The 22,318-nt window shown below is 41.7% G+C and overlaps 1 long non-coding RNA gene across 1 annotated transcript; it reads right to left on the reverse strand.

The window, feature by feature from the left end:
• Positions 1-8,063: 8,063 nt before the first annotated feature.
• Positions 8,064-21,174, reverse strand: LOC123480626 (uncharacterized). The gene is made up of 3 exons (XR_008425225.2): positions 20,754-21,174; positions 20,138-20,243; positions 8,064-11,287 (listed from the first exon to the last, which is right to left on the reverse strand). It is a non-coding gene; the product is annotated as an uncharacterized lncRNA (long non-coding RNA).
• Between the last annotated feature and the right edge of the window lie 1,144 nt (positions 21,175-22,318).

Raw genomic sequence — 22,318 nt, forward strand, 5'->3', positions numbered from 1 at the left:
CTGGGTTTATTACGTTTATTTCAATATTTCTGTGCAGAAGTTGTTTATTTTTGCACTCTGAATATACCTCATTTAAAATAATATCTACCTTTACTATACTGTACTACACAATACTATACTATAAAATACTACACTATCCTACTGTATTATTACTAACATATAAAGTACTGATCAAGTTTATTTTTATTGTATTTTTTCCATTACCATTTACCACCCTCATACACTCTTCCACCTCCACCACAACAGGAATTTTAAGATTTTTCTTTTACTACTACTAATGAAGGTTATATTTTAGAAATTTTACTTAAACGATGTATCTGGGAGATAACATTAGACAACCTAATTTGGAAAGGACATGGTACTCTGATAATTAAACTTTAAATAATGGATTAGAAGAAAACTATGTGAAGTCATTTTCTTAGAAAAAGAAGAACAGGAAGAATGGTCTCTGAGACAGAGAGGTGGACAGTGGCCTGGCTGGTCTACAAAGGGGGTGTCGATCCAAATGGGTGTGGTTGCCCACTGGAGGCCTGAGAAAAGCCCTGGGGCTGTGGACGCAGAGATGGCGGCGCCCTTCTGAAAATAACGGCGCCTGGGAGCCCGGTTTGGATGTGAGGGTCTAGCATCAGTTACACAGTGAAGACGCTCGTCATAGGATGCGACCGGGGGAATCATCCCCCTCCCCCGTCCCGTCTGGTTCTGACGCTGCTGACCACCCTATGGTCGGACAACTCTGGGAAAGTGACGAGAGAGCCTGGTCGCTGGATGGTGACAGTTCTCATCGTATGGGGACCAGTCGTGCTTCTGAAAGTGCCCAGTGAGGACGGAACGCTGTGCAGTGACCTTCGAAGCTCAGCCTGTGGCTGTTGAGATGCAAATGATGACTCAGATCAACACGTTGTACCTAAAGCTTGCACCTTGCTGGACAAAGGAGGTTGGCGACAAGTGAGAAAACTCTCATTCTAAGCTCGGGACCTACTCACAGGCCCCTTGCTTTCAGGACAGTAACAATTCAATTGGGAAACGTTCCTGTAGCAGTACTTTCTCTCTCCACTCTTCTTTCCGTCCTCCTGCCCCGCCATCTCTTGTACCTGCACAGCTGCTATAATTCTATAATGAATTCTATAATGAATTACTGTAATGGACCCGTTCCTTGCCTGCCAGAATTTAAGAGAATGTGTAGACTGTTTGCAACATACAATGTCAGGCAGTCTTCCACCAAGAAGCACATGACCAAAGGTGAAAATTCCATTTATGAAAATAACAGATACTGCCGTTCAGATTTGCACACATATACTACCCCCCTTCATCTGCAGTTTCACTCTCCATGGTTTGAGTCCCATAGTCTTCGCCTCCGGTCAAAAATATTAACTTCAGAAATGAGCGATCCTTAGGCTTTAAATCACACGCCTTCCCGAGCGCCCCCTTCCTACCCTCACACCATCGCTGTGTCATCTCGCCGCGCCACAAGAACGGCCAGTGCAGGACTGTCAGAGATTTTGAGAGCGAGCACACTCACATAACTGTTGTTACAGTATATTGTTATCAGTATGCTATTTTATGATTAGTTACTGGTGTCTTATTGCGCCTAATTTGCAGATGAAACTGTATCACGGGTATGTTCATAGGGGAAAAAACACAGCTCAGATGAGGTCCAGTACTCTCCGGGGTGGCAGGCAGCCACTGGCGGTCGTGAAACACCCCTTGCCAATCACGGGGATGACTGTATGTAAATTTATTTCCACATAGTGAATGGCAATCTGGGAATAGTATTTATAACATGTAGAATATGAGGGGCTTAATATCAATACTACACAAATAGCCTTAAGACATTATTAAGAACAGAAGTCAACAACTAAATAGAATAAAATGTCATAGAGCTTGAATGGGCATTTTCCCAAACAAGTAAATACTTAATCAAGTCATTAATATTTTGGAAATGTTCCAATTTGACTAAATAGCAGAGAATGCAATTAAACAATGAAATATCATTTTTTTACCCACCAGACTAGAAAAATATGCAGTGATGGAAAAATTATAAATAATTTTTCATGTTATGATCCAAATATTAAAATAAATAATGTAGTTCTACTTTATAGACATACAAAAATATTGGATGGTACAGGTAACCAAACAGTCCGTACAATATAGATGCTTTACCCTAAAACACCTGTCAGGCTTTGTACGTCTGTCCACGTACTTATTCTACAGACAGAGAGAAATATTCCTGGAGCAGAAACATACGGAAGTCAAGACAGATTTTCGTTTCAGATTTATTCGCGTTTATTTCTGGGTGATAGGGTTTTTAGGTATTTTTATCGTCTTTTAACTTGCCTATGTTGTCTAAATATTTACATTGAACACATGGTTTTCTAAACTATGATTTTTAAAATACAAATTAAGAATAAATATACAAACAAAAAGACATGGGTGGATGGAGGGTGGGGAACATGTGTTTGTTTGGGGGGAAACTGAATTTGTTTGAAGTTCTTCACTTTCCCTAAGAGACTCAAACGTTAATCTCTAGATATCATTAGTGTGAAAAATTATGCTCCTTCTCCCCAAAGAATGGTTTTACATTTGATATTTGTTATGACCAATGTGTGTTTTCTTTTGTGATGCCCTGTCTCCAGGAGGAATTTTCAAATCACCCTCTTTGGAGAAGGGTACTTGGTAAGTTTGAGTCAGCGGAAATCATCTTAACATGCTTATAAAAGTTTAACTTCTATTTTAAATAAATAAAACCTTACATATGTTGAGATTAGATACAGTTTTATTAAAAAATTCTGAGAATACAACATTTTTCTGGTGGCTTCTTGACCATAAAGATAAACATGAGGTCCAGCCAGGAAGTAGGAGCTCCACTGACTTTTGGCAGAAGGAGTCACCTGCCCGCAGATAGCTGAGGAGAGCTGCACACTTACCTGCCCCGGCCCAGCGCACCTGGAGGACACCCCTTCCCCAGCCAGCATGAGTCAGTGTTTTTCCTGTGTCAGGTCGACCTCACCATGAGAGCGAACTATACCCTTCCCTTCCTAACTATCCCCAAACTTAAGCCACTTGGCAGCCTCTCTGCTAAGCTTCCTGGCTACACTATTCCCTCCTCATGAGCTCCGAGGTTCCCCAGGGCCTACGATGTTTTCTTCGTTCAGCCCTTGAAGCAAGCAGGGGCGAGCCTTTGGCATCCTCTGTGGGTGATGGGCTGGAAAGAGCCGACTGCAGAGATCTCCCGGGAGGTCCACGGGCCAGCAGCTGCGGCATGGAGACCCCCCGTGATGGTGATGTGCGCTTTCTGTCAGCAGCGCCCCAAGGGTGGGTGTGGTGGGGGGCCGCTCTCCCAGATGGTCCGCGTTCTGTAGTGACACCATGACTACACGATGCCTCTGTTCTGCGGTGGGACATTTGGCCTTTGGATACATATCACCCCCGGAACTTCGAGCAGACTAAACTACTTTGACTGCACGAACGTTTTTCTTATCTGTAGTTAGGCAAGAACAAGAGGGGCCCGACCACACTTTTTTCGGTAGCACTCACTTAAACAGAACTGTCAGAAGAGGCTGCTTTCAAATCGTGTAACTTCAGATACTGCTTTCACTTGCATAAGTGTGATGGGGGAGGTGGGGAAAGAGAAGGGACCAGGGTAGGAAATGGAACAATAAAGAGGAGAATGCACTAAAAAGGAAAGGTGTTAAAATTGCGGCATGGTAAAACTGCCACGGAGCGTCACACACTGAGTGCTCCTTTTGTTCTGCTCTTGAATGAGCCCGTGTGTGCTGTCCTCAGCGCCCTGCAAGGGTTCCAGGGCAGGACATCCGTGGGTGAGACACCGTTTTGGACCTCCAGAACCCTGTGCTCACACTGGCTGGTCTTCCTCAGAGTTTTGGCCACAATGCTCACCAGCCCCAGAGATGTCTCTGATATTGGTCGGAATCTCTCATTTTTTATCAAAACTGGACAGTCGCCACATAACTGGGGTTTACACAACTCATCAGGTTGTATATTATACTCAGGTTGTAATTACTAGGATGCATCATACAGATTAATTACTCAGTCCCCAAACTCCTTTACTCATTCAAGAAGTATTTTTTGAATACCTACCAAGTGTTAGGTGCTATGTGGGAATAGCACCTACTAAGGATGATCTTTAGTAAGGTTATTCCTTGTACTCTTTTTGACTTCTATAAAATCTCTCTTTCTTCAAATCCCTGCGCATTCTGACTAGATTATGCCTGTTTTATATTATTTCAGGTGATTTATATACAGTATGTAACTTGTTTGCCTCCAATCTAGTTTATAATATCCCCACAATGTTTAACATCTTATTGGACACAAAGGAAATATTTGACAAAACATATTAAGGAGAGAAAAGTTTTCAATTAAGTATCTTCCTTGCAAATAAGTTTGTAGAAAAAGTTTAAATACGAAAAGGAAAATTAAAAAATGATACATTACATATGTTTAGCTTTGAGCCAAAATCTATTTTACCAATATTTTGGCACGGGTTTAAAATGGAGTCCGTGGAAAGGTTACGGCAGAGAAAGCGGGTGCAGGGAACCGGCAGAAATCGCTCAGCCACCTTTAGTTTCCCTGCTTCATTAACAGAAAGTCGTCGAGGTCTTCCCTTGGGGAGTTCTGTCATCCATTCCGAGAAAACGCCTGTGTTACAGTCCCGAACATCTGGGTTAAAAAGGGAGAAGCTGCACAGGTCTCTTGCTTAAACAATTGGGTCATTGGTGGGCTCAGATCACAGACCAGGCCTTTAGATCAGGCTCCAGGTGAGAAGCAACCTGAAAACACCTTGGCACTGGTAGGGAGTGTAGGGACTTCCTATGTAAATACCCTCAGAGAGCCCCTACTTAACTCTTTGGGAAGAGGTAAAGAAGAGCTGTTTTTAGTTAGAAAAAATAACTCATGAGTATATAATCTAGTTTCTTGATATATAGCCTGTCAGGCAATCAAACAAAACTAAATTTCACTTGAGTCCCTTTAGTAAGACTTGTTAGTCATATAACTTGTTTCTAAACATTCTGTTCTTTTGGAAAATAGGCTTTAATTTAAAATTTTTTAAATTTTAAATTTCTGGGCAATGAATTTCACTGTGATAGTACCCTTGCCACACTTCTGAAAAGTAGCAAATACATAAACCCCATTATTGCTGCCAAATTCATTCTGCAAGCAAAATGTCTGCTTGATTATGTTGGGTTGGCCAAAAAGACCGTCACATTTTTTCCATACGATGGCTCCAGTAGTGCTAAAGTGTCTTTAACTTCATTTGAAAGAATTTTGTTAGATTGTATTGTGATAGCTGTCATACCAGTGTGCATTGAAAAAACTTATCCAAGTTGCTGAATTTTTGTGCAGCCATTTTAACAGTGAAGGTGGAAGAAAATACACAACCTTTTTTGTGTATTATGCTTTATTATTTCAAGGAAGGTAAAAAACACAACTGAAATGCAGAAAAAGATTTGTGCAGTGCATGGAGAAGGTTCTGTCACAGATTGAACGTGTCAAAAGTGGTTTGCAAAATTTCTTGGTACCATTGACATTGTTGCCAAATAATTCTTTTCTGTGGGGCTGTGTTATGCATTGGAAGATGCTTAGCAGCACCCCTACCTGGCCTCTATGCACCACAAGCCAATAGCCAAATCAATAGTTATTGGTGAAAATAAGTAATGCATCTTTTTATTTTATGGAAAAAAAATCATACAGGCTTTTTGGCCAACCCAGTAACAAAAATGGCCTCCTTTTGCAAGGCTACACCTTACGCTGGCCGACAGGATTATGCGCTGTCCCTTACTTGCTATCAGCTGGTATTTCGACTGTTCAGACAATTGCAGAGCCTCAGATGAAAGATTCCCACCCCCCAACCCCCGAACTGTGCACTGCAAAGGATATGACAAGATTTCCCTTGAAAATGGGTGGGGTGTTATGTGAGCCAATTTTTTTCTCTAACCAGATTCTTTTTACATGGTCCATTAAAGGGACTTGAAGTGATGGATTCTTCTTTGTTTCTTCCCCGGTAGCTCTTTTGGTGGAAAAACTACAGTGTCAGTGTACTTGTCAAAAATTTAGCAGAAAGAAAAGAAAGTATAACGACAGAGAAGGCAGGGTCCGGGTTAATTTTCAAGTGTAATCACAGCCTGTGGATAACCGAGAGCGGGCAGAGAGCATGTCTGCAGGAAGCCTGGCCACCGAGCGGAGCCGTTCACATCCGCACCAGGCACGGGGCGCCGGCCGACACTGTCCAGGGACGCCGCGTGGAGCTTGTTGCTTTCCAGGATTTCCAAAGGACGTAAATGCACAGTGTTCCAAATGGCTGTGTTTAAACTGAATTTTCCCTTTCCTTCTCTATCTGGAGGGAAGTCAGTCACCCTATCTTCATCCTTTACTTCAATTCTTGGCCAGAGTATGAGTCAAAACAGAAATATGCACTTACGGAATTATCTGTGATCTCAGAATATACTTAAGATTCAAAGGAGAAAACATTAAAAATTAGAACAAAAAAACGTTAAACGTGGCAAACAGAAACACTTTATGGGGAATAATACATATCTTTTTTGTTCACTGAAGATGCTTTAAATCGCAACACCTATTAATTGTTAATAATCATACTTAATTGTGTAAATATTATTCTCGTAACACTAGCATAAGAATGGTTGTATATAAAGCACTATCCAGACCGAGTCTGTGTTGTCTTCATGCTGAGTTTAAACAAAGTAGGTCCTCCTACCGAACTTTAAGTTTTTTCTTTAACAAAATTATTTTGTAAATTGCTTGTATAGTTGCTAACTGTAATAAATAGTTCACCAATGTGAGTTGCAACTGTTTTATCAAATCAGAAGTCTTGATCACTTCATGTGTAGGCTAGGAACTGTGCTTTCAAACAGGCCGAAGGCTGCCTGCTATGATCAGACTGCGGGAACCCTGTATGCTGTTGTTCTTCTTTTTGGAGGGTTGTGTGTTGTGTTTTCAAGATCACTGAATATAAAAGAGAAACATTGTTTTAATAAAAATTATATGCTTAAACTGTAAAAGAAATTAGAGTGTTATACTATGAGCATTACATTGCAGCAATAATTAAATTGAAATATAGATCTAGTCACAATATTATGATACAAATAAAGGTATAATGCATATTTAGTTAAATTTCCAACACATCCATTTTTAGGTTGTAAACACTGTATGAACTTTGCTTCGATACAACAAAAATCTGGTTATATTTCCTAAAACAAATGGAAAAAATATTGAGAATGTTTCATGATATATTTATTTGATGGATCGTTGTTGTTGCTTAGAGGAAAGATACTTTGGTTCAAAGCCCGATAGCCAAATCAAATCTCTTTGTTTAATAGTTAAATGTCCTAATTTTATTTTCTTGAAGAGAAGTATTCAAGCTAAATCTTTATTTCTTTGGTTCTGCCTATCCATAATTCTCTGGGATGTATTAAGTGTCCCCCCCAGAGAAGAATTATTCTGTGGTCTCCTCGTGGGTGTTCTCCTTGAATGGCGCCAACTCCAGGAAGGCCTTGTGACTGCTTTACTCTGAAAACATTTATTGGAGTTTTCCCTTTTATCAACAGTATTTTGGGATCTAGTTTTTCATTCCTCCAGTATAGCATTTACGTGAAGACACTTCAAATTTTTATTATGCTATTTTTATAGTGGAAGGACACCATTTCTTTTTTGAAAAAGAATGTAAGTTTTTCTCTCCTTGCCATTGAGAGAAGCCACTTGTGCCAGAACCTGATGGGCAAATGGAGCAGCTCTCCCCTGCAAGGGTGCCAGATGCTCTCTGCCCAGGTGGTCCACCCTGCAGTGTCCACGCCCCTTCCCGCGGCATTGTGGGCGCCGAGGGAGCTCTCACATGGCAGCGAGGGTGGGGGTGGGGGACACAGCAGGTACCATGCAGTGCACGGGCTCTCAGGCATCCCGTGGCTGATTATAAAGCTTAGAAACTAGCATCTTAACATTTCATACAAAGCAGTTTATTCAAAATACATTAGGTTAACTGCATAGCCATCAACACTGGAAAGACCACACAAAAGCGTAGAGCTGATGGCAGCAACATAAAGCCACCCTGACCTTAAAGAGCTTTAAACATCATTTAACAGTTTAATCATTTTGAAGAGGGCTTTTAATTGAATTGTCTTTTATATTAACATAGGTAGTGCCAAAATCTATATATGCATGTACACAAGTCATATCATGGTTAAAATGTATGGAGTGGAGATTTGGCATGAAACAAAGTGATACACTAACTCTCCAGGGAGAAATAAGGTGCAAACAATTGTGAAATCTTACAGGAAAGGTTACAACAAAATGACGTTTTATTGACTTTGTAGGTTATGCAAAAATAAATGATGTGAGTGAAGATTACTCTGCAGGCCGTCTTGATTCTAGTAAGCCCCTGCTAAAATGTTGCATGGAGTACTGTGACCCCAATTTTTTGAAGTAGAGACAAGTTGGTGGGACAATTGAGAAAAACTATGAACAATTAAGGCAACGTGAAGGCACTAAAATATGAGAATCCAAGCAAACAAGTTTTCTACAGGCAAGCAAATATGAATGGTCAGGCTTCACAGATCTATTTTTCCAGCGAAGAAAGCAGGACCAAAATAGCAGCAACAGCTGGCACATCCTCTACGATGCGGCACTCGTGCAAACTGACCGTGAACGTGTCCTGTTGCATCTCCGTCTGCGGGCAGCTCGTTTCTGCGAGAATGACGAGGGGAAGAAATAATTGATACACTAAATATCTAACATATAAACATATCATTTAAAATGTTTCTGCTCTTGGGTTTATCAGAAAGGGTATTAAGGAGCGGAGGGAAAGGCTAAGCTCCCATTGTTTACAGTGGATTTAAAACTGCCCATTGAAAGGAAACAAAAGGATATTCTTGGAATATTCTGTTAGGAAAGTTTTCGATGAGAATTCCAGAGCAGTCGTGATGTTAAACAGATGTATTATTTTTCAGACTTCAAGTAAGAAGGAAAAACATTGTACATATATACAGAATACTTGGCCTTAATATTTATTGTTTTCCCAATAAAAATAAAGATAAAGCACTATGGTAACACCGTTTAAGATAACAGAGTGGTCAGCAGTTTCTTAAACTTTGAATTTCGAGGGCTGATTGAATGACTTAATGTAGGGATTTTTAAAAGTCATTTTCAGAATAACTTTGGGAAGGACAATTTCTAATAAATTTTTCATGAGTCGGGCTGAAAGCACATCTTTGTTATGTCTCTTTCCTGTGGAGATGGACATTCTGTGGGACTCTTGCTTTCGACATTATCTCTGAATTAGCCGATCGCTACCGCAGTGTGCAGCATTGCAGTTTCAACCGAAAGGAATACGGGAATGCAGCTACCTCTTCCAGATCCTGATTTAATTCCTCTGGATAGATAAACAGCGACAGAATTGGGATCGCCAGATACCATAGTTCTACTTTTGACTTGTTTTTGAAACATCCACCCTACGGTTTTTCATAGAGGCTACACCATTTTACAACAAATGTGTACGAGTCTGATTTTCCCCAAGCTATTCCATTTAAGGGACGGTCACATTACCCATTCTTTGCTTGGAGATTTGTTAAGTATATTAAGTCAGTTCACAACAGCTGTGATTTGTGATGAGGCAAATTCCTTCTCCCCGGTGTTGCCCACTGTGGATGAATTTGATGTGGTCCGTTGCTTTAAGGATGGCCGAGGAGGGGAAGTGCTCTTGCTGTTGGAGGGGGCAGCCTGGAGAAGGGAGTCTTTCTTTTTAGGCTTTTGCGATGTATTCCTTCCTAAATGTCTTCTTGTTGTCCACGGGGTTACCCTTCCTTTTGTTGACAATTCTTGAAATCACTGCCGAAACCTGGCCAATTTCACCAGGGACGTTTCTCTTTCTGGTCCATTTTCCTTCTCCCCCTCCATGAGGTCTACCGTCCACACTAAACTGCCATTCAACCCCATGTCCAGCACCCTGAGGCGGGGCACCCACCTTCACCTTACTGTCTCCAATGCTTGCTTATTGAGTTTCTGTTTACTGTCCTGCCCCCCGAGAAAATGTCCTGAGAGAATGTGTGTCTATGTTCACTTATTTGCTTTAACAACCTGGACACGTACGAGATCTATGCAGGTGGTAGCCAGTGTTTAACTTGCCAAATAAAAATAAGGACAATGAAATGAAGGCAATTATTTTGAAATAATAAGCCAAGTGTTAGACTTTTTAAGAATGCAGTTTGGCAGGTGAGGTGACGTAAGCCGTCCTCTGCATGTCCGAGCTCAGTTACGCTGCACGATCTGACCGTTCACGGCACACAGCGTCACTGGCATAGGTGGTTCGGGAGAACATATTCTTCTTTTTTAACGTTACTTATTTACTTACTTTTAGAGAGAGGGGAAGGGAGGGACAAAGAGAGGAACAGCAATGTGTGGTTGCCTCTCCAGCGCCCCCCACTGGGGAGCTGGCCCACAACCCAGGGATGTGCCCTGACTAGAAATTGAACCAACACTTTGGTTCACAGGCCGGCACTCAATCTGCTGAGCCACACCAGCCAGGGCGGGAGACCATGTGACTCTTAAACCTTTTTGTGCTTCCAAACAAATCTATGCCTTTAGTAAGACGTGCCCGTTAGTTTTTAACACGTGTATGTTAAGAGTTCCAGGTGAGAGAGCACAACCCTTTGCTCTCCAGAGGAAACACAAAGTGACCTTCCCGCTCTACTTCTCCTTTTGTGGATTTTGTCACGTAGGACCCACATGCCTCTAAAGATCACCAATTACTGCCAGGTGACTGAGCTATGACCCCAGTTAGAAATAGCACTTGATAAAGAACCCCCCCCGATCATCTACTGGACACTCTGATCATCTACTGGACACTCTGGACAAACGGACCGCGGAGGTGGTGTTGCTGAGCTGTACTTTGAAGAATGCATAATTTGTTATGGAGGTCAAACCACTTACTAATAACACAGGAAGAATTAGTTATAAACCTGTAAAGACAATGGTTAAAAAAACAAAGCAAATTGTTTGGATACAGTTCATTCCATTCTCATTATCGGGTAGGGAAAAAAAGGAAATTGAAATTTTACTGCTTGGTTATTCAACTCTTTGTTTTGCTTCTCCAGTATCTGTGAAGACGCGTCCAAGGATGCCACGGAGGGACCGGGGTTCACCAGTGTCAGGTGCTGTGACCCGCCTTGCTTCCACTCTTCCGCCACCTACATTCTCCAGATTAACCTAGAAAAAAACCCTCCACGTGGCACAGCCGGGTTTGAGCAGGCTTTGCTTAGGTTCCCTAAAAAAAACAAAACAAAACAAAACACAATCAAAGTTCCTGTTTGCTGAAATCTTTGTCCAGATGGTTACCAGAAGCCTTTATCTTGGTTCTGCCTAGATACTGTTTCTTTTACATTCTGAAAGCGACCAGTTCTTCTGTGTGAGGAGTTCCACACTGGTTCATGTGGAGCTGGTTACATTCTTATTTGAAATATTTATACCAATGAATGCCGTAAGAATCTCTCCACCCACCAGCAGTTGCTTGGATTCCACTCTTTAAGAAACAGAGGTGGCACTAACTGCACTTTCATTAGTGTTTCTGTTTCTTTGCCCGCTGGACGTAGCCTGCAGGTTGAGCTGGGCCAGTCTCTCAGAGTGTGTACCCCCAACGCTGCTCAATCCAGCTACTCGGGGGTCAATCCTCTCTCCACGACAGACGCCAGTGAAAGGGGGGGAAAAAAACTCCTTAGCTTGTGTGTTCAAAAAAAGTTTCAAAATGTGATGACTCACTGAATTGACCATCCAATTTCGCCCTCACGCTGTGTGGTCTGAAGTGTTGCTTTCTGTCATTTTATCACTGAGATGCAGGCCCACAATACCTGTCTACAGCAGCACTGAGTACAGGCCTAGGCAGCCACGATCCACTGCATTACTTAGAGCCAAAGTAACTTTTGTACAGTTATTTGCACATTTCAGGTTTTAGCTGTCATACTGGGACAAAAGCATTCTCGGATTGAATATGTAATGATGGAAACACTACAGCTTTTCTTCTTCATTGTGTAAATAACTGAATACCCAAGCCTTTGCTCTAATAGAGGTACATTGGCTTCTACTTATTAATTCATTAAAAGAAAGTTCGAGTGTGTTGTATAAAATGTCATGCTGGGTTTTGGGGATACAAACAAGCAGAACCAGATCTTTCCCTTCAGAGACCTAATAATACAGTGGAGAAAGAGACGCAAAAAAACAGTAGTTATTATTTATAAGTATTATACTAGAACGGGTATTTTTACCCAGGGATGTCCAACAGAAACATATGAGAGTTTTGTTCATCATTTTCTTTTATCATTATTTTCTTTTTCAAAACATATGTGCTTGCTATGCTGCCCTTCCGTTAGGTGAGTGTTAAAAAGCTTTGCTTTGACCTTGACATACATGTGTGTTAGAGCCCTACAAATATGACACCAGAGCTCAGGAGCAGGCATGATTCACTCCGGGTGGGAGGCGGCGCTCGGCTGGGGCGACTGTTGGCCTGGGTCGTGGGAACTATGTGGGAGTTCACCAGGCAGCGAAGTGGAAGGAGAGCTATCGGAGTGAGAGAGGCAGCAGACGAGACGGCGAACAGGCGTGTTTAGGAACAGAGGAAAGACATAAGGGTTAAGGACAGCGAGACATGGCAATCATGTCTGGAAACCACGGCACGAAAGGCCCTAGACCTCTGTTGGCCAATCAACACCGTGTCCTTAGAAGTAAACATGTCAACAAGAACTGGAATCCAGCTCGATGCCTGTGTTGTGGAAGAGCTCACTTCAGCTTCTGGCAGGAAAGCGACCAGTGCATGTGCCTGTGGGCAGCGTGTGAACTGGGTCCACCTTTTGAAAATGTTGTAAAACATTGTTCTCTAGGTAATATTCTCTTGAGACATGTCCGAGATAAAACTCTGCCTTTTCTTGATTACTATTCTTTCTAGTTCTGAATACATTAAAAAATGGGGCAGGAACAGGCATGGGAGGCCAACAAGTCTGTATGATTACAGCTGTATTTACGTGCCACACCCTGTGCTGAGCGTCTTTAAAGCTCTGCTTCATTTAATCCTTGCAACTTCAGGATTTAGGTACCCCGTTTTACCGGTGAGAAAAGCTAAGGCTTTGATTGGTTTGGACAGCTTGGCTTCTAAGGAGCCTGCTATGCAGTCTTCTTTATGGGTTAGAAACACCGACTCGGTTTATCAGGGGGAGCGGAAAGCACTCGTTAATGGCATAGAACCGAGCACAGTGTATTGTGTGCCCGACAGAGGAGGAACTATTAAGCAACAATGCCTTCACCTGGAAGCATACCTCCATGCCTCCTTGAGGACGTGAAGGGGAGCTTATCCATGAGTGTAGATCTCCTCTTTCCTGGATCTTTACAGCTTACATGTGTCTCCTGGAGACTCTGCAGATGTATATATGTAACCACCTCTAGATACTTTATTTTGGAGAAGTGTTTTCAGGCAGAAAGACCTGTGCAAAGGCCAGAAGCAACAGCAAATTTAGAGGATCTTCCAACGTTTCATTTTGCGTTAAAGTGTAGAGTGGGTGGCGACACATGAGATTGGAGGGAATAGCAGATGCTTATGGAGATCTTTGTAAAACAGACCAAGGACTGGGGGTTTTAAGAGCAATATAGAGCAATTGAAAATTTCTAATTGTGGGAATGACTGTGATTAGAAAGATTACTCTGGTAATCAACCAGAAGACTGGTGGTTGAAGGCAAGGCAGCGAAAAGTCACCAGTTGGGAGACGTAGAGAAACGCAGGGGAGAACTTGTGAGCTTCTGAAATAAGAGGTAAATGGAGGGAAATGCTCAGTAAGTGTTGACTGAAATACGCTCTTTCAGTGGGAAAGCGCTAGTGCTGTTTCAGATGATATGAAATGAACTTCTTTCACAGTAAAATAACTTCAGGAGAGGGCCTGAAAACTGTGTTTGGGGAATATGACCAGGAAAGTGTTTTAAGTGGCTATACATAACTGAAGTTTATCAGTTATAAAACATGCCAAATTCATTAATTCTGAAGGCTTTACTTGATCCCGATACAGTTGATCTATAAATTAAGAAATTTGGAAAACAAGTACAATTTAAAAAACAACACCGAAAAATGATTGTTACCTACTGATTAAAATAACTGACGTTGAGTTTAAACCTGTTGATCTTGTTTTTAAAATGAGTTTATCATTCTTTAAAATAATTTTTTATTGTTGTTCAAGTACAGTTGTCTCCATTTCTCCCCCTTGCCCCCCCGCCCCACCCATCCCCTCCTCCCACCCTTGAACCTACCCCCTTTGGCTTTGTCCATGTGTCCTTTATACACGTTCCTTGACCACCCCTCCCCTATCTCCCCCATTATCCCTCTCCCCTGCCCCTCTGGTTGCTGTCAGTTTGTTGTTTATTTCAATGTCTCTGGTTATTGTTTGCTTGCTTCTTTGTTGTGTTGATTAGGTTCCACTTATCTTAATGATAATTAAACTAATTTTTCCCAATAAGCATTTTCATTTATTTAACAGTGTGTTGAAAAATTATCAGTCAACCTTGCTTTATTACTGTCGTTTTGTACACACATCCTCATTTCCTACTAGGAGAAGGATGTGATGCAGAGGGCTTACAGGGCCATTGTTTACGTTATCTTTTATTTTCATTAGAAATAATTTTTTTGGTTTCTTTAGGATTACCTGGCAGAAAAAGATTTTGTCATATTATGTTATTCTCATTTTCTAGATTAAGATATTCTGAAGGTAGTAATTGTTTATATTAAGTATCAGCCATCGAAATTCTCTTATGCTTTTCTGAAGCGCTCTACGGCATCGTAAACTGGGACGACATTTTCTCAGAACACGATAGTGAAAACCAGTCCTTGGTTACGTGATTTACGCAACTGCCAGGGTGATGATTCAACTACTTACAGAGCACAACCAGGGACAGTATATTAGTTTCCTGTGCTTGCTGTAACACATCACTACCAGCCGAGCGGCTTAAACCTGAGCAGAAAACATACTTCCTCCTCTTAACACTGCTGTGGCTGAGTCCTAAGTGGCTTTCACTGGGCTGAGACAAGGCGTCAGCAGCGCCAGCCTCCCTCCAGAGAGAGGCTCTGGGAGAAAAACCATGTGCCTGCCTCTCCAGCTCCTCCACAACTCCGTATCTGTTGGATCAGAGCCTTTTTTCTGATTTCAAGGCCAGCGGCAAGGGTTCTCCGCTCTCTGACTCTGCTGACCTTGGCTTTCCTCGCATAGCCCTCTCCTCCTCCATCAGTGGTTAAAGTGCTCTCCAGCTCGCTTTCATAAGGGCGCTCACATGGATTCTTTTCTGGATAATTCAGGAAATCTCGCCATTTCAAGATCCTCCACTTAGTAACTGAGTGTCTAAAAGCGTCATTAGCCACATGAGCTAACATTAGCTGATTGCAGAGATTAAGCCCGGGGGACCTTTGCGGGCCAGCATTAAGCCTACAACAGGTAGCATTACCACACGTCAGCACTCACTTCCCCCCCTTTCCCTGTGGTAGGGGCAGAGGAAGAGAGGAGCTTTACTTCATTTGATGTTTGTTTCTAGGAGGGCACTGCCTACATCCATTGTGCACCATGCAGTTTCGGAGTTGTGGCTCCGGAGAGCAGCAGCAGGCAGTGAAGTAGAAAAATGGTTCTCCAACAAGATTCCTTTCTGTGTCGGTGTTCTCACTTCTGTGTCTTCCCACTGAAGACTGGTACGGTTACGGTGGGTTTGTTCCTCTCAGCTGAGCAGACGAGGTCGAAAGGCGGCAGCCCTGGTAACTGGTGTGTGTCCCTTGAAGCCTCTTTCCTCTCTTTACCCAAGAAGACATGTCCCCATCTCTTTCTGGCTTTTACTGAGGAAACAGCCCTGTAAGGCACATAGAACCAATATTTACGGTGGAGACGCCTGGAAAGAAGATGCTCTGATCATCCTTTCACATGGGCCAGTGTTTCTGATCTTTGAAAAAAATCTAAGGCGCTTTGCTCAGGAGGCATAGTTTTAACCCTGGTGGCCTAAACCACAAATTCCAACTACTTAATGACATTCCGCCCAGAGGTCCTTCCAGTTGTTCCAGAGCTCACGGTGGTTTTCATTTCCTACCCTAAGCCACTCGGTTGTTGTGCTGTTGTTATTATTCAACATTCCCAAGAGCAGACAGATGCCTTGTTTGAAACAGGAATATATATTCCTTATTGAATGAACTAATCATCTAAAATCTGGTGGCCATATTTCATATCCACAGTTGCATAAAAGAGAGTCATTAAAGGAAACATAATAAAAGGAAACAGTGAAAGAAAATACAAGACAAGGCATCTGTCCTGGTTAAAGCCCAAAGCAGCCGCTGTGGAGAATGCGCCACTTTGTGACTTCGGGTCTGGCTAATGTTCTCATCCGAGCCAAAACAATAAGACGTCTGTGCTGGTGCTGTCAGTGGACAGGGTTGTTATTCTTCTAATAAAAGGACTCGGATTTGTTTGAAGGGAGGATCACAGGAGGATGGGGACCTTTCTCATAGTGACAGCACTCATTTGACATGACCATTGTACATGACAGACGCGGGGAGTTTTGACAACAGAGAGGCGGTGCAGCAACGACTGGCTGAGTGTTACCAGCCTCCGGCCCGTCTCTTCTATGTCAATGGCAGGGCTGTCCTTGAAGACAAACTCCTCTAACTGAGCTTTGATACTGTGCGCTCTGCCTTTGGCAATTCAGTCTACCAACTGGCTCTCTGTAGCCTGACTCCAGCCTCCTCCTGTCTGCTTGCCTTTTACTCTGGGTATGTAAACATGCCTAACCTATGTCATGTAGAATGATAGTAATGTTCTTGAAATAGAAGAATATTCTGTCCTCCTTTGTGTTTTCTGAGTAGGTCTTGGACTCAGTTCTTCCAGACACACTGGTGGCCCTGGGGGAACTGGAACTGTGGGAACTGGACCATGTTGAGTTGCAGGCCGTCACTGGGGCACAGCTGGGACACCGGGACCGAGGACTGGAGTCGATGGAGAGGCCAAAGTTTTGAAGGCCAGGCTTGGTGGGGAGAAAATTTTTTTCTTCTAAAACCCTCTAGATTCCACTAATGGGCTAAGGCATTAAGCATCTGGCTTGTCACTCTAGTTCACAGATATTTTATATTTACCAAGGATAAAGAAAAGTCAGACTATGTCATGAAGCAAGACTGCCATGAAGATATATACATGTATATCTTTATATGTTATAAATGTCTACATATCTTTCTGTCCCCTTTTCTCTATGAATACATGGATGGATAGGTCTATTTATATAGAGTGCCTGAGTGAATCACTAGCTACGTACATACCTTGAGAAAATCTCCAACATCATTTCCGTTTATAAACGCTGCTCGAATTCCTACCCTTGTCATTACTAGATCTATTGCAAGCACGGCTTCCTTTTGCTTTCCACACTTCATCCTCTTTCTTCCACTCCTCAACCCACTGAACTACAGCTTCCTCTCCTAATGCTTCCTAGAACTGCATGTCAAGGTCACCAAAAGCATTACCAACAGTCTCTTTTGGTCTTTGTTCTTTCTCTGCATCTCCATAGCATTTGGTATGCGATTCCTCACCTCCATCTTCATTCTTTTACACATTTGGTTTCTGTGATTTTTTTGTGGCTGGGTTTTTACCTAGAACTCTCTGGCTAGTGTTTCTCAGGCTTTATTTCCTCTAACACCACTTTAATACCACTTTAAAATCTCAGTCATATTTCACTTTACCTGGATGACCTTATAGATTTTCTAGATACAGAAACATTGATGAATCTCCAATATATACATTAGCAAGTATATTTTTCTTAAGGTCTATAACTACATACTATATTATGTGCTGGAAATCTTCCCTCGGATATTTCAAAGACATCTCAAGCTCAAAGTTAACATTCCGCAATGAAACTCATTTCTTTCCTTCCCAAGCTTCTCCTCCTCCTCCATTCCCATCATCAGATAATGAAACAACCATCAACTTTATCAGAAACTCCACGAGTCACCTAGTCCTTCTGTTTCATCCTCATGGTCCATCTCCAATTAGCCATTACGGACTAGATATACTCCCTCCTTAACAGCTCACGCCCATCTCGTCCTTACTGGTTGGACCAGCCATTCTTCCCCTTTGCCTTGCTTACTGTAACAGCCTCCTACATCCCTCTGTATGGGATTTCCTCTTTATATTTTTCACCCCGTGCAGAAGAAGTTTTAAAATGCATAAGAGCAATTGTTTGACTTCTCATTTAACGTCTTTCAGTTGCTCCCCATTATTCTGAACCCAGTCTGAGCCTTTCAGCCTGTACGTATTTGATCTGGCCTGTGCTTATCTGGACACGTTAGTATCAGACAGCTCTCTGTGTACACAGCGCATTCCATCTAACTGATTTATTTGCTGTGTTTCTAATACACATGCTCTCTCATGCACCTGTTTGCATTTGCTCTTACATTCATCTGACACAGTTGGCTGACTCCCACTCATCCATCAAAGCTCATCTCAGATTTTACACTCCACATGTGTTTCTGTGTGCTCTGCTTAATAGCAGTGCTAACTCTGTGATACTCTCTCTGTCACTAGACTGAACTTTCAAAAGGCATTTGCTATGTCTTTTACTTAAGAATATTTTGCAAATGAAATGGTATCAAAATTAGACACAGTTCTTTGAAAGTTGAGTAAACAAAGGCAGGAGAGGTGAAGTGATTCGACCAATGTTGACTTGCTAGTAACTGACAAAGATGTAACTCGTCATCATTCGTTAATTTACATTCCGAGAACTTACAAAAAGCCTGGAATATAGAAGAGATCCAATACATACTTGTTGAATAAGTGAATAAAAAAGGAAAAGAAAAAGTATTTTTCTGTAACAGATGTTCAAAAGAAGTGAATTTCAAAATAGTGTAGAGGGAGACAATAAAATATATCAGTTTTGTATTAAAAGTGTTCTTATTAAGTGGTAATATTTGAAGCAAATATTTTGTGTAGTTTCCTGTTTTGTAGGGAGCTAAATTATATTTGTACCTTTTGTTCTCTGCATGTGGTTAGTTATATTCAGTAGAAATTTAATTTCATGTGAAAAAGAACATAAGCATCTCCCACATTTATATAATGTTTTGAATGCCTGAAATAGTGTCTAATAGGGCATCCTTCCAAATTAGTAAAATAATGGAAATTTTTACACGTGGGAGGCAGAACCCAGAGATTGCCTGTGTGGCCTCCATTCTCTGTTGCTAAGCCCTAGCCGGAGGTCCAGCCCTTTGGCGTCTCTGGGTCACACTGGAAGAAGAAGAGTTGTCTGGGGCCACATTTTAAGCACACTGCGACACGTAATCACAAAAAAACCTCATCATGTTTTAAGTAAATTTACGATGTTGGGTTGGGCCACATTCACAGCCGTCCTTCACCACATGCGGCCCATGGGTAGGACACCCCTGCCTTTGGAATCCTCTCCCTGCGCTCGGGCACAAGGCCAACAGAATATGGGAAAGGTTAAGGGCTGTCACCCCATGGCTGCAGCATGTTTTATGAGACTTCCATTAATAGGCTACAGGGGGAGTCTCCCTGACCAGCTTTGAAGAAATAAGATGCCACGTTGTGAGAGAGTCACCTGACTGGGAACCACGGTGGCTTCTGGGAGCTGAGAGCAGCCCCAGCCAGCAAGGAGACAGGCAGACTCAGGTCTACAACCCCAAGGACTTGACTTCTGCCCAGCACCATCCTCTGCTCGGGGGACGGGCCCTGGGCCCAGCCTGCTCCTTGTTGGCTCACATTTGTGAGAGGACCCGGTAGGGTGTGCCTGAACTCCTCACCCATGGTAACCTTGAGATAACAAATGGGCTTTTTTAAGCTGCTAAATTTGTGGTGATTTGTCATGTATTAGTCTACAATTAAAAATATACTACAGGGCACTCCTCGACATGTTTAGTATAACAAAACTTGGTATATAGCCTTAAACGTTTCAAGAACAAATAAATATGTTAATGAAAAGCAAAGTTTCAAAACATTGAAGGAGAAGAAAAAATCTAATGATATCTTAATTAAATAATTCAGATTGCAAAATATGACAAGCTGTTATGAGAAAAATAGATGATAAACCAATTGGAAATGAAGAGTAATGTCATACATACCCATTTTAATGAAATAGAAGAGAGAGGAAAACCCAACCATAGGCTTCTTTCTCTTGGATTTAAATCAGTATAGGATTGGCATAAGTAGGTTTCCAGTTGTGAGTACCTGAAACACAGGGTTCATTCTTGAATTATTGATTGTTGTTTTATCTATATCTATTACGCCTGTAACCCTACCCCTGCTCACCCCGTATCTATCCTGCACTTCCTGGTGTTTGGTGCTCTGCAGCCATTATTATTTTGCAAACCATGGCCGCTCAATCTCTGTCATATTTAGGAAAGCAAAACTGTCAAAAATACTTAAAGTTATACAAACTAAGAGATATTTTAGTGAAATAGTGCACATTTCAAACACTCCTAAGATAATTACTAAATGTCAATAATCTACTTCTCGGGAATAATTGTGTTTGATAAGCTGGTTCTTTCCCCAAACTCTTTTCCTTCCAGCATAGATTATAAAGCATGTGACTTTGTCACCATCAAAAATAACTTTTAACTCTTTTACCTTAAGTATTTTTCCCTTTAAGTTTTAAGTCTATTGCAGATAAAGCTTAAAGAAAACAAGTATTTAAGCAACTACTCTTTGGAATTTTTGTCTCTGATCTTCAAAACTTACGTGGGGAGAAAAATCCAAGTGCTTATTTCCGACACTTATATTCAATTAAAAGTCTCAGCCACTGACAACGGCTCAGTCTGGGACTTCAGCAGACAGCATCTGTCGGTTTGGTATAACCTGGACGGAGGAGCCAGACGTCGTTCACGGTTACAGGCTCTGGACTGCGAGAATTCTGGTTATTTTAAGAAACACGGAGCATGTAGGTGCTCCGAATTTGCTATTTGACAACACATAAACCTGCCGTGGTGACTTCATGGCTGCCGAGCTACCTCTCCTTTATAATCTAAGACGGTCGCATTAAGAATCTGAAAAATAATGAAGCAATACCCTAAACATTTCCCGTCCAACTTTTTGAAGAATGGTTTTATTTACCACAACATGGGCTATTTCCTTAAGTCTTAGCAAAGACTTTCTTAGTTCCAAATCCGGAAGTGTTCCAGCGTTAGTGACAGTATCGTTTCGTATTTGTGATAAGATGACTAGCCTTCGGTAACTCACAGGAGTTCTTACTCACCTCTTGCTTCAGAACATTCTGGGTACAGTATGTACCAACATTTTTTTCCCTCTGTTTTCCTTCCTGAAGTTGATGTGATACTCAAGGGCTGGCTTTAATAAGTTTCCACTTCAGTCTAAAGCAGATAACTTAAGAAATCCAGAAGGCAGGGGCTGCCAAAGCTCAGCGTTTCCTAAAACCGGATGGCTATTCTACTTCTTCAGCTGTGAGGAAACCCAGACCGACAGGACCTGCCCCACCTCTTCCTGCGACGGGTAGGATCACTGTGTCTGTGACCCAGTTACCTCACTGGGGAAGTGCTCTGTGTTAAAGGCTATCATCCAATTTCACTTCTTATTTCATTGTTTGTTTTTCTGTTTAAATTTTATTGCTTTCACATCTGGATGGTACGGCTTTCATGTGGTATTAAAAGTATGTGTCCAAAAATGTATCCCAGAGGAACATCCTGTTTGCCTTTTGATTTAAATTTCTGTTTAGTAAACCTTTGTGGTTTGGATAGAGTTTTCGGTATTTTCGGCAAGACTCCCTACCCACATCCTCAAAAACAATAACTCCCCATCCGTTCCTCCCCTACTCACCTCTCCTTTGCCAAATTAATATTGTGTCTATCAGACACATTCTTTAGGATATTTAAGATCACTGCCTTGTCTCTCTGAGGGATTGCTGTTCTAGAAGCTCTTTCCACAAAAAGTCTGTTTTACATGCTAGGTCATTAGCAAATATGAAAATGTTCCCATCAGGCCCTGGTAGAAAAATAACCAATTTTTGAATTATAAGATACTTGATTTAGAGAAACAAAAATAACTGCTTTTTCAAAAATAGTATAGCAACTACGTTTTTCTGGTTAAGCCAGAAAAGAAATATGGTTAAATATTTTTAAGTCTTTCCTTCAAATTTGTCATAGAAATTCTATCGCTGAAGAATAGATTTACTTGACCTATTGCATGAAATTGTTTTTTAAAATAACGTTTAAGCCAAATTTTTTTGAAGCATAGAAATTTGGTTGTTTTTGGCATTTACTAATTTGCTTACTTGGGGGTATGTTCTCTCC

The sequence above is a fragment of the Desmodus rotundus genome, chromosome 9, assembly GCF_022682495.2.
Source record: "Desmodus rotundus isolate HL8 chromosome 9, HLdesRot8A.1, whole genome shotgun sequence".
NCBI classification, from domain to species: Eukaryota; Metazoa; Chordata; class Mammalia; order Chiroptera; family Phyllostomidae; genus Desmodus; species Desmodus rotundus.